The sequence below is a fragment of the Alosa sapidissima genome, chromosome 5, assembly GCF_018492685.1.
Source record: "Alosa sapidissima isolate fAloSap1 chromosome 5, fAloSap1.pri, whole genome shotgun sequence".
Taxonomy (NCBI): domain Eukaryota; kingdom Metazoa; phylum Chordata; class Actinopteri; order Clupeiformes; family Clupeidae; genus Alosa; species Alosa sapidissima.
The window spans coordinates 15,816,954-15,828,702 of record NC_055961.1 but is presented as its reverse complement, the minus strand read 5'-3'; the positions used below and the strand labels follow the sequence as shown (position 1 = coordinate 15,828,702).

The window sequence follows — 11,749 nt, the reverse complement described above, 5'->3', positions numbered from 1 at the left end:
TGGAGATAAACATGGATATTTGGTATATACATGTAGAAGTACATTCCAAATGCACATTCCAGCCATGGTTACAGGGCTTCATTATTCATGTGATATAATATGTGTAAACAGTATATGTAAGCATGTGTAGGTGTGTGTGTGTGTGTGTGTGTGTATGGTGTGAAAATGCGTGACTAACTTAATTGCACATAGCTGATAGCCATCTGAACAGTGACACAGCAGGGCCGCAAATGTGCCTGTCCTCATTTCCTGTTTGTTCTCTGCTCACAGCCACACTGACACTTACATCCACAGCACTATCTTCTTATAAATATTAAGAAGTGAACTACAACCTGTCAGTCCATGCTCTATTTGATTCCTAAACTGTCTGAACAGACATGAAGTCACGTAGGAAAGACCATCAACACACATTTCATGCTGGCCTTTCTTAACAGCGTGAAGGCACGTAGGATTGACCATCAACACACATTTCATGCTGACCTTTCTTAACAGCGTGAAATGTCGGGCAGGTCACACTCACTGAGAGGGTGGCTATTTAAAGGAGTTTCTAATCAACGCATGAACAGGAAGGTGAAGTAAAAAAAAAAAAAAAACACCAATCACAAAAGACCCCTGTTAACATCATGCAGAGCAGAAAGCCAGCGGTAGAAAAGGGAAAAATCGCAAGAGAGGGAAGTGTACAGTATATTTTTTTTTTTAAATCTTTGCAATCATGCCAAAATATTCTTGATTTGGCTCACAGAAAAAACTCTGCAACCCATATGCTGATATATGTGTGTTACTAGTTTGTGGCCAATGTTATCTCTTTAGTTCACTTGTGGCTGCTCCCTTTTGAACTGCATCAGGCCGGACTGCGGCATGCGTTAATTCCAAAAAACCAGATACCTAAGTTTCTCCAACACACATCCCCAACCTACTTACAGCACACTGTCCACCCCCCCCCCCCCCCCCCCAATACACAGCACATTGTCTCATGAGGAAGCTTCTCCAACACACATATTGCACACTGCCCTCTCCCCACATACACAGCACACTATCCCATCTCCCCTGTCATCCCCCCAACTCACACACCAAGACCCCTGGCAGTTGGGTTAGCCCCTTGAGCCGTGGATCTGCCCGAGGTTTCTTCCTTGGTAAGGGAGTTTTTCCTTGCCCCTGTTGCTCTTGGGTGCTCCTTGTTGGTGCCCCCCCCCCCCCATTCCAATCCTCCCCCACCTTTCTTATGCAGCCCTTGCCACTTAATCTACTGCACTTTTTAAACCCCCCCAACTTTGCACAAATAGGCTGACACCAGACATAATTCAGTGATCAGTAATTCATCAATTTATAAAATCCACCTAATAATTTTGTTCATAAATTCAACAGTTCATCAGTTTATCAACACCTCTAACATTTAATTAATTCCACAACATCAAGATGTGCATAAGACAGTACCTTATTAGTTTGAATATACAAAATAATTTTTACAAGCCAGTTATTCTGTTCACAAAAAAACACTCAAGTATTGTTTTTCATTAAGTCCATATGGTTCGACTGTATTCAATTTGTGAATCCAGTAAGCCTCCCTTTTAAGCAATTGTTTTATCAAATCACCACCTCTTACATTAGGTTCAACCCTCTCAATGCCAATGAATCTCAATGTAGTGGCTGAACCATGATTTCTGTCCTTGTAATGTCTAGCGATAGCGTAATCCATATTGTTGTTTCTAATAGAAGCTTTGTGTTTCTTTTTTAGTGTCTTTCATTCTAAACAGGGCTGTAGTGGAGGCTAAATGCAAGTAAATGCAGTTTATCCACCTTTGAAATTTCAGAAATAGAATTTATGCACCTCTTAATAGAGTTTATCCACCTCTCAAAAGAGTTTATTCACCAATTGCAACTTTTAACATTCAAATATCACAATATATTACCCACATTCACAGTATGTACACTCATCAACAATCTAGGAACCATTTTTGTGTTTAAACCATGTTTAAATGTTTAAACATTGGACTTATAACCTCCACCATCATCAAACATGTTTTTTAAAACATTGCAGTCCACCTTACTGTGATCACAGAATTCATAGTTTACCCACCTCTTATTTTACCACTACACCCCTGATCTAAACAAATCCATTAAATTAACATAAAACACAATCAAAAAACGTTGGTCATAGAGAGGTAAACAAAACACGAGTTCAATCTCCAGGACATGTCAAACATTTGAACCTGTTCCTAAGCACTTCTTTCAGAGTAAACTGAATTAGCATGGTTTACTGGATTATCAACCTAGCATTCAGAGTCAGTCAAACATTGTATGTATATGATAAGATGCAAGGAAAAACACACAAGTTGAAATGATGACCTTTCATTGTGCATAATTAACTTTTTAACATTCAAGACTTCTGTTCTTCAAAATCCCTGGTAATTTACAGAAATGTTTAGTTGTAAAGAAGGGTGGCAGGGGATTGCGCTTGTGTACGGCAAGAACTAATTGTAATTGAACACATTAGATTAACTGAAAGTAGAAACCTGCTTATTTGACAGTTGGTTATGGTCAGAGGCGTTCTTTGAGGCTTTGACACCATTCTAAATCCAGAGAACACTTGCAGCTTCTCTGCATAGGCTCGATGAGTAAGAGGCCCTAGTAATGTTTGAGGTATATCTTCATCTGCAGCCCAATTCAAAGTGTGTTTCTACTAAAGTCTTCTAGGACATAATTCATCATTGCATTAGTATAGACACTAGATATGTCATTCAACACAGTTACAGTTAACATGGTTTGATCTGTTCTATCAGTATTCATGGGACATAGTTATTGTAAGGTTTTCCACTAACCTCTTGCGAAAGTATCTGCAATGAATTTGAAACAAGTAGAAAAAAGGAGTACTCTGTACTCAATTGCACAGAGCTGGTATCTATATTAAAGCATGCATCACTTTAACACATGCCAGAAATGTTTAATGGTTTGTGAGAAATGTTTTCAATTCATCCTTTTCTCTTTTAGCTGTTACACACTTTTGCTACTGACAGACAACTTTATTACACGTCTCATAAAAAATACTGTAGCTAATGGAACAGCCAGTGCACAGAAACTCTGAATTCAAACTGCCTTCTGCAGCATTTCACAACCATGACATGTTGTCACTTTGGTTCCAGATATTTCCTGCTAGCTGGCCTAACACTTATCTTCCCCATTTTGGCTTCCTCTTTACAGACGTTCGTCTCTTAATAATCATCAGATGACGAGTCAGAGGCATAGTGTCTCCTGCCTTTCTCTGTGAGAGTGAGGCTTTGCTCGGGTGGGGGGACTCCGACAGCTTGGGGGAGCACAGCCGTGCAACAAAAAAAAAGACTGTCTACAAGTTTGCCTCGGGATCGTCTTCAGGTATTGTATGTTCCGTGCCTCTGACTCAAGAGATATAATTCAGCAAGTTTTTAAGATAGTGTTTTTCGAAGAACTGACAACAATGTTAGAAATAGTGTGAACCTCAGGCTTGTATTCTTTGATATGCATATTCAAACTACCAGGTTATACTGAAGTTGAATCAATAATACTCAACCTGTATTATTAGCACACTGTAAGCAAAAAGAGATCTTTTTGCCTGAGTGCTGAATTTAACTTCCTGTTGAAATGTCACATTTATAAGCAGAAATGGAAATGAAGACTCAGCATGGATGATAACTGAAATGATAACTGATCAGCATTGTTTCAAATATTCATATTTTTCCTGAATCTACATATTTTATTCTAAATACTATAGCATACTACAGTACAGTGTAGTATAGTAAAATATAGTGTTTGGAGTGATAGTATGCTATACTATATTATTATACTATACTATACTTTTAATAGTAGGCCTAGTGTTTCTATAATTACTTTCATAATTATCTTAAATGGATAGAAATGTTAGGGGCAGGTCATAAGCTAAATCTATCTCTGTGATGTGGTGGACGGTTGTATTCAAGTGTGCTTCTGTTATACTTGGTTGGTGTCCATTATTAGTTAATAACAAATCTGACATAATTACATTGTGAAAGCAGATGTTGCATTTACAGGAATTCACAAATGCTTTAACATGGGAATGTTTCTCTGTCTCATTTTATTTATTTATTTTTCTTTATTTCTTCCTTCCTGGTTTCCCCTTTCTATTAGTTTAACCTCACGTGCAGGCTCCCCTGAAGGCCCTCCTCTTAGTGTATTTGACAGGCTGTGTTGGACACTCGATATAAATGGGTGTCAGTTTGTCAAATACCCCAAGAGAGGGGTCACTTTCCATCTGGAAGAAAGAAGTCTTCCAGAAGACAGAGAGAGTGGATATTTTTCATCACCACTTGACTGTGAGAGAACGCATGTGAAACCTCCTAATGTTCTACACATTGCTGTCAAAAATTAGATGTCATCAGCTTCTGATGTCTTACACAATGCATGGGCCATTTGGTATAAGTTTTAGTTTTCATGCTGCATCCATGACCTTGGATAGCCACATTTGTTGCATGACTGCTACCTTATTGAAATCTAATGGTATTCTGTTTCAGTGTGAACTTTGTGAAATTAATCATTGCCTTTAAACTTCTTTGTCTGGTCCTTCAAATCAGCTACACAGATGGCATGACCTTCACTCAATTACATATGACAGCCATAACCAGCCTGGTAAAGGCTGTCAGAGAGTTCTCTTGGTTGTTTTTCTATGTTTTCTTGAGACTATTACACTTCGATCTAAAGCTTGAGATAATGTAATGCTGAACATTCATTTATAGATGTCTATCTTTACCTCTGTGGTTGTCTGCAGCTAAGCACTGGGGTTGTGCTGTTCCAAATGTAGGTGTGTTGCAAGTATTCAAATGTAATGTGATCCTGCATAAGAGCTCAGGCATTCTCCCTTGAAAGGTACTCCAATCAAGCTTCTGAGGTCTTGAGAGGCGTTCAAAGGTAGCTGTTACACATTGATTCCACCGGCAAAGCTATGAAAGATGGTTTTCATGGTTAATTTTCATTTTCATTCTAGCCTCCATATCACTAATATTAATAGAGCTATGGTTCCTTCCTCAATGCTACTAAAAAGCTGCTCTGAAAAAAGATGTTACCATCTACAGGAAGTACCGTATAATGGAGTGCCGCTTTTTGCTGATCTCTTAAATGACACTCTGAATAAAGATATATTTCAGCTCAACCAACATGTATTTTTGATCATATTTAGTATAGAATAATCACTGTATGAAATTGTGTGCAAATGTCTATTAAGGGTAGGTTGCTCTGCTTTGATCTTTGAATTGTTCGAATCAACAGTTAATAAACTGTTGATATTATATTGTTCCAAAGAGACTGCATTAAGGTCTTGTTTGCAAAATATTTTGAATGTTAATTCTCATTTTATTAGTCACTTGAATAAATGGCAAATGAATAAATGTATGTATAGGCCATTGATGCATAGAACAGCATAATGTAAATGAGGTTAATGGATATGCATGATATAGCCTAGTTGATATTTAGCCCTTGATATTTAGTGCAAACATGAGATCATTGGCGCAAGAAGCACTATACTGAAATTATAGCATAAAATTAACATAATGATCAAGTCTAAGGGGAGTAAAATTGTACCTGGGAATTCATGGGTTTCATCAGGTCCATTTCCACTGGTGTATTAATCAAGCACCATGCAGTCTGCATTCAGGTGCTTGAGTTTATACACCTGCGGAACGGGACCTGATGAAACCAAGGCAATTTAGAGTCGTCATTGGTGCCTTGGTGGCCTCTCTCAACAGTATTCTTCTCGACAGTCTGCTCTAGGCAGTTTTACACATTTGCCATATTCCTTACATTCCTTAATGGAGAATTCCGGTGTGATATTGACCTAAAGTGTATTGAAACATGATACCGAGTGTGAACGTATGTCTCATAGCCCATCTCGGCTTGTCCCCTGCACTCCAAAATCTGGCGCTAGTTAGCCGATGGTACCAACAGCTTTTTCAATAGTGGTGCTTCGGCATCGGGCTAGCCATGCAAATAAATCACTGTTTTACACCCATTTACGAGGCTCAATGTATCTCCACACTTCATTGGTAGACTTCCGAGGGCCCTGACATTTAAAACGAGACATTGAGAACTTTGAAAAAGCACTGGTAGTTACTTACAAGACGATTTATACAGACAGTATCTTCACGAAGTTTAGCGTTTGCAGCCATCTTGAATTTAGTCACGATAAGTCAAGCAACGAGTAAGAATGAACAGGTATGATAAGGGATCAGATTCCAAAAATAATTCAGTGTATTCAGTGTATCCACCCCTGATATCTGAATAAGACCCCTCACTCAAATAACACAGGTTATGTTATGTGATATGTCTGTCTGAATCATATACTATAGGGGATGTTATTCACTCCTGATATCTGAATGGGGCCCCTCAGTCAAATAACACGTGTCACACTATGCGTGATAATCATGCTTTGTAATTGGCATCTTTTCACATCAAGATACCTTAATCCGTCCATGTTTCCAGTCAGCTGGAAATGTGGCAGGCTTGAACAAAGACCCATGTTTATCTTGCCCCCTACGCACAGTAAGGAGGATGGTACGAGAGGCAAAAAATTCCATAAGAACCACTGTTGAAAAATTAGAGAAAAAAAGTATCATCTTGGGGTCACCAAGTCTCCAAAAAATCTTCAAAACTTAAAAGCCCGGGAGGGAGGTGTCATTGCAAGATTGTTTGTATATCGAGAGAACGTATGCACGTTTTACTAATTGTGGTCTCATTTTACTAGATTGTGCGCTCAACTTAATAAATTGACCCCTTCATGGGCCACGTCACAGGAAAAATGTTCACAATGCAGAAAGCTTTCCATCTCATTGAATTGTGTGTGTGTGAATTGACTGAAACGTCAAGGAAACGTCAAGAAAAAACACACTGGGCTTGTCAACCAGCCATATATGGCGAGCCAATGAATCTCTGGCCACTTGCTAACGTTGTCTACTCATTCAGTTATTAGCTCAGGATCAGGCAGAAAATCGCCATTAGCTAAGACTAATTTATTAAGGTACAGTTTGCGGTCCTGGGTTGATAATGACAGCGCATACCTTAATAGATCAACATGCTGGTCTATTAGCTGCTCCATTTTTCTGAGCCCATGCTGCGCGCACCCAACCTTGGCTCTGGATGTTTACCAACATTGAAGGAGCCTATTGTGCACTCATTTTACTGAATTGTGCTCTGGTTTTAGTAAACAGTGCACTCATTTCAGTAAATAGTGCGTTCCTTTTACTAAATTCAGCACACAATCTAGTAAAATGAGGGCACAATTTAGTAATATGCGCGCACAATTCAGAAAACAAGCCCACAATTTAGTACAAGTGAGTGTACTATTTAGTAAAATGTGCACAGGATTAACTAAATTGAGCCGCACAGTCTAGTAAAATGAGACCATAATTTAGTAAAATGACCACATATTCTCTGGATATACTGTACACACAAAAAAAAACATATCTTGCAATTGAAAGTAATTGTGGTGAATAATTACTTAATATTAATCTTAGACTGGCAAACTTCAGGAAAACTCAGGAATCAGGTTTATTCTGTTACAAGCAGAGAGGGTACAAAAAATGGTCTATGGTCTATGTAGCCTAGGCCTGTAGCCAACCTCTCCCTCTCTTCAGTTCTCCATCCTTCTAATCTTAGTCTTAGTCTGACAAACATTGCAGTTTAGTTACTTTTGTATGGGTTAAACAAAGGAAGAATTTTGGCGCCAAAACAAGCCCACTTGGTTGGTTCTCCACTTGGCATCAGACACACCTACTCACACCCACTTCACACCTATCTGAATAGCATGAGGAGAGATATCTTATATATCAGAAATATCACTTATAAAATGTTCCAAACATTCTCACAATCAAATCATTACAATCCTTGTACTGAGACTACTACAATGATACCAAACATGAATATATTTACATTTTTATGACACATGGATACATTATATCAAGGTAACATCCTTTGTCTTGTGTCAGATTTTTTTTTTCTTTTTTTTTTTTTTTCTTTTTCGCATGTCCAAATTTCCGTCAAGGATTCCCGGGACACTGAAAGACCGGGGTAGACGAAACTTGGTGGGCATGTAACCCTATATGGATAGCATGGAACCATCATTTTTCGTTTTGATCTGTAGCCCCCATCTGGACTGCACCCCCGAAAGGAGGGTAGGGCAGACACAGTTTTCTGTGAATATCTTGAGAACCGTAAGGTTTAGGAGAACCATTTTTTTTGTATGTTGATCTCAAGGGGCCATGTCAACCCATTCCATAACCACTCATTTCATGTATAGCGCCACCTAGTTAAACACAAAAAAGTAAAAATGAGGTGTTGTAATCGCAGGTATCTGTGACCTAACATAGTCAAAACTGCACGAAATTGGAAGTGTAGGATCATTATGACACCCTCTGAATGCACGCCAAGTTTCGTCGAATTCCGTTCATGGGGGGCCACACAATAAATTAATTTATGTTACTATACACCAACTGGCCTGTAGGTGGCCGGAGACAGTTTTCTGTGAATATCTCGAGAACCATAGGGTCTAGGAGGTCCACCTTTTTTTTGTATGTTGGTCTTAAGGGGGCATTAAAAAGCAAAAAATTAGGTGTTTTCACCACAATATCTCTGGCTGACATGGTCAAAACTGCATGAAATTGAAAGTGTAGGATCATTATGACACCCTCCGAATGCATGCCATGTTTTGTGAACTTTCGTACATCCAAAACACATGTCCAGATTAAAACAAAAACAGTTTACTGAACACAAAATCAAGCTGCTGCAACTGCCATCTCAGTCTACCCTGATCTAAACTCCACAGAAAAACAGTGGGGTGAATCAAAGAGGAGAATGCCCAAGTGAGACCCTCGGAATCTGGATGATCTGGAGAGATTTTATACAGAGGAATTGTTTCAAGTGTCTTGCTTTGTATTCTCAGCTATTTTTAACTAGTATTCATATACTGTCGTTGTAGAAAAAAGTGTTTGGCAACATAATCATAACCATAACAAAGTAAGCAAAAAGGCTGAATGGCATGGATGAGTATGGGATGTCTATTTGGCAACCAAAAGGTCACTGTTGCTCTTGTTATCTAATGGGTTATTAATGGTTTGTAACGCCTTAACAACTTAATTAATAAGCTGGATAAATCATTAATATCCTTTATAAGTATAGCCTAAAGTCATACCTACTTTTCTATGAAGAACTACTTTTTTACTCTCTAAAAATAGAAAAATAAGAATTAAAATAGCCTCTGGTCCGCTGCCAGTCTAAATTGTTACATGTAAATCAGGTTTATAGGCCAAGTATATTTGCATATACAAGGAACTTGGTCTCTGCATTTATCCCATCCGTGAATTAGTGAACACACAGTGAGGTGAAGCACGCACTAACCCAAAGCAGTGAGCTGCCTTACTGCAGCGGCGCTCGGGGAGCAGTGAGGGGTTGGCCGTGGATGTGGGCATGGGAGTGTGGGATAATTGAATGTTTAGTATACCTTACATATATTCAGTGAAATCTGGTTACTATCCTCTGACTTTGACCCCTGTGTCATCTGAAACCTCTCTGTAAGAATGTTTTGACTTAGGAGTGCTAAGATAACCCCTTTGTCATTGAACTGATGGTGACCCTCAGGATGAGGGGTGGTAAACATTTCTTATCTCTGTTAAAAAAACAGATGGTTAGATGATCACTGGTGGGTGACAACTTGTGATTTGGCTTGAGTTGGGTTCACCCACAGATGGGTGGGCTTGTTACTTTCACATTTCATGTGTGTAACATGCTCCCGGCGTCGTGAATAAAGCTGAAGTCTCACACCAGTTGTCTTGGAGTAATTTTGACCACAGGAGAGCAATGCTCAACCACTTCTCCCGCCCAAAGTTTTCCTACTGGGTCAGGGATTGAAACAGCAACCCTTCGGTTACAAGCCCGAACCCCTAACCAGTAGGCCACCGCTGCCCCTACATTGACTAAAGGGAATTCTATCACTATAATAGTAGACAGACGGGCGACAAGATATCCGAAGGCCCGAGGGCACCAGATGGTCTTAAACTGTGAACAAGCATTCAGATTTCAAAGTCTATTTTTGAACCGATGGAATGTCACCTGTCTACCGTCACCTGTCTACCGTCCTATAAAATGTTAAAAGGCTGCTGTGTGCAATACAGACTTTGCGACCACACTTTCACCTGCATGCACCTTTTACTTATTTGTTTGAAGGGTGTAATTTTATTGCTGTGTATGTGTTTGTCTTGTGTGTGTCTTTGGTACTATTTGGGATTTTAAGTGTGGGTATATTGGTACAGATCGTCACCCCTCTTAAATGGTTTGGCCCAAGACTTAATTGGGTACTTGGTGAGCCTCTTTAAAGATGGGTTTATTTCACACTGGGAGGATAAACTGTTTGTTTGTTTAAATGTGATTGTGAAGTTAACCTTGCTTGCTGTGAGGCAAGGATTAAAGGAGAATTCCGGTGTGATATTGACCTAAAGTGTATTGAAACATGATACCGAGTGTATGATAAGGGATCAGATTCCAAAAATAATTCAGTGGAAATGCATGGATTCCAGTTTCTTCCAGTAGCAGCAACTGGAATCCATGCATTTCCACTGAATTATTTTTGGAATCTGATCCCTTATCATACCTGTTCATTCTTACTCGTCGCTCGACTTATCGTGACTAAATTCAAGATGGCTGCAAACGCTAAACTTCGTGAAGATACTGTAAATCGTCTTGTAAGTAAACTACCAGTGCTTTTTCAAAGTTCTCAATGTCTCGTTTTAAATGTCAGGGCCCTCGGAAGTCTACCAATGAAGTGTGGAGATACATTGAGCCTCGTAAATGGGTGTAAAACAGTGATTTATTTGCATGGCTAGCCCGATGCCGAAGCACCACTATTGAAAAAGCTGTTGGTAGCATCGGCTAACTAGCGCCAGATTTTGGAGTGCAGGGGACAAGCTGAGATGGGCTATGAGACATATGTTCACACTCGGTATCATGTTTCAATAAACTTTAGGTCAATATCACACCGGAATTCTCCTTTAAGTGAGGTCCAAAGTTAAAAAGTCGCCTTGTTTTGACAGGGAGCATGAAAAGAGTAGGTTCCTGGTGCCTAGTTTTATGGCACGGTAACTGTTTGAAGACTGAAGAACCCTGCATTTCATGTTTGGACTCCAATTGTGGTCCTGGATCTGCCTGTTAATTGTGGACAATACATGACTGTATTTTTGTACGGAGCTGCTGTCTCCTGCCTTCCCTCAACACCAGCTTATCCAGTGGCGCACCTCCCTAAACGTCGGGTGGTCGCCTCGGTCCCTCACAGTGATAATAATATGTAATTTGAGGTGGTCTGCAGTTATTGTGTTGTTGAGTAGCAGAAAGAAATGTCACGTGTTTTTGGGTGACAGAATCTTTTTCTCTGCACAAGATGAAACCATGACATTTATTTTTTCAAAACACATGACATAATTATTGGCTCTGAGAGAGAGGGGAAAAAAGTCCGCAACACCAGTATATGCTCCCAAGTTATAGTTTAATTACCGTAATTACCGTAATAATTATTGGCTCTAACTGTGGTTCATGCATCAATTTCTCTCTGGGGGCATGGCAAATTATTGTTCTCTCATTTTTCAAATTGAGGTCACATAGGCTGGCAAACAACATGCATTTGATGCTAGGTTCGCTTCTCAAAAGACAAAAACACAATCTAAGCCTGTAAGGTGTAATTATTATAATCTGTCTCTTTGATGAGGCC

The 11,749-nt window shown here is 39.4% G+C and overlaps 1 long non-coding RNA gene across 1 annotated transcript; it reads left to right on the top strand.

Annotated features, from left to right (window-relative positions):
- Positions 1 to 3,233: 3,233 nt before the first annotated feature.
- On the top strand, positions 3,234 to 5,155 carry LOC121709916. The gene is made up of 2 exons (XR_006032061.1): positions 3,234 to 3,369; positions 4,138 to 5,155. It is a non-coding gene; the product is annotated as an uncharacterized LOC121709916 (long non-coding RNA).
- The last annotated feature ends 6,594 nt before the right edge of the window (positions 5,156 to 11,749 follow it).